We start from the raw sequence: 1,314 nt of genomic DNA, 5'->3' as shown, positions 1-1,314 counted from the left end.
AAAATACCCTTGTAGCTTATTTTATACATAATAGTTTGTACCTCAGCAGATGAATGGATAAAAAAGATGTGTGTACACACACACACACACACACACAGTGGAATACTACTCAGCCATAAAAAAAGAATGAAATTTTGCTGTTTGCAACCACATGGATGGACTTGGAGGGTATTATGCTAAGTGAAATAAGTCAGACAGAGAAAGACAAATACTGTATGATATGACTTATATGTGGAATCTAAAAAATACAACAAACTTGTGAATATAACGAAAAAGAAACAGACTCACAGATACAGAGAACAAACTAGTGGTTACCATTGGGGAGAGGGGAGGGGCAATATAGGTGTAGGAAATTAAGAGGTACAAACTGTTATGCATTTAATTTTTTAACATTTAAATATGTGTTTCCTACAGCGTAACTACAATAGTTTAACATGAATGTCACCAGTGGGAATATATTGCTTGGCTTAGTGAACTATGTAATGCTTAAAATCACTTTCATTTAATTATCCTCTTTTAAATCCACCTGAAATTTTCGTGAAATAAAGGAAGCTTGAGAGATGACTGATTTTTATCTTAGAGAAAATCAGAAAATACTGATTATACCATACTGTAAATTTTTTCTGAATCATTCTGAATAACAGTGGTTATTAACAGTAACTGACTATATTTCAGAGCAGAGGTTAACAGCATGCCATCAACCGGGGCATATGCCTTAGCCACCCAGGGTATCTTTTTGGCCTGAGAACTATATGTACCACAGGTTTCTCTCTTCAGCTATTTAACTTTTCTCGGCTTTATAATTCTCTAGCTATAAAAAGAGTTTTTCCCCAGCCTATTTCATTTTAATATTAAAATTTGGCTTTGGTTTAACGGGGTAGTGTTCTTCTGTGCTCCCTGACAACTTTACTGGTTTTTTCATATGGATTGTGTTGGGCAATATGCCCCAGGCTGGCCTAGGGAGAAGGGAAATTCTAAACTTCTTTTTATAATGATTAAATCCTTAAGTAAGAGAATCTGTGAAAACTTTTAGCCTTGGAAGAAATGGCCCATGAGTTTCTCTTATTAAATACAAATAATTATGCAAATTCTTTCATGATCCTTGGTTTCCCCCTTTCCCTAATCTTCGATGCATAAAGATAATAATCTATTAGGTAAAGTATTATTCTATTGGCGGTCATTAAAATTCAGCTGTTTAACTTCCTTCTTTATATTAAGGCCACAAGGTCAGGCTTCTGTTTGCCTGGTTTTATGAAAGTAACTGTGGAAGTGCATTTGGTTTGTGGGTTTTGTTTTTTTTTTAATAGCAGGAAT

General features: G+C 34.4%; 1 protein-coding gene across 2 annotated transcripts in view; it reads left to right on the top strand.

Moving 5' to 3' along the window:
• KIAA0586 (KIAA0586 ortholog) overlaps positions 1-1,314 on the top strand; it is a 107,832-nt gene that overhangs the window by 99,212 nt on the left and 7,306 nt on the right. The window lies entirely within an intron of this gene.

Source organism: Lipotes vexillifer, unplaced genomic scaffold (genome assembly GCF_000442215.2).
Source record: "Lipotes vexillifer unplaced genomic scaffold, Lipotes_vexillifer_v1.1 scaffold25, whole genome shotgun sequence".
In the NCBI taxonomy this organism is placed as follows: Eukaryota; Metazoa; Chordata; class Mammalia; order Artiodactyla; family Lipotidae; genus Lipotes; species Lipotes vexillifer.
The sequence above is the reverse complement of the archived record's forward strand: the minus strand, read 5'-3'. Positions and strand labels throughout refer to the sequence as shown.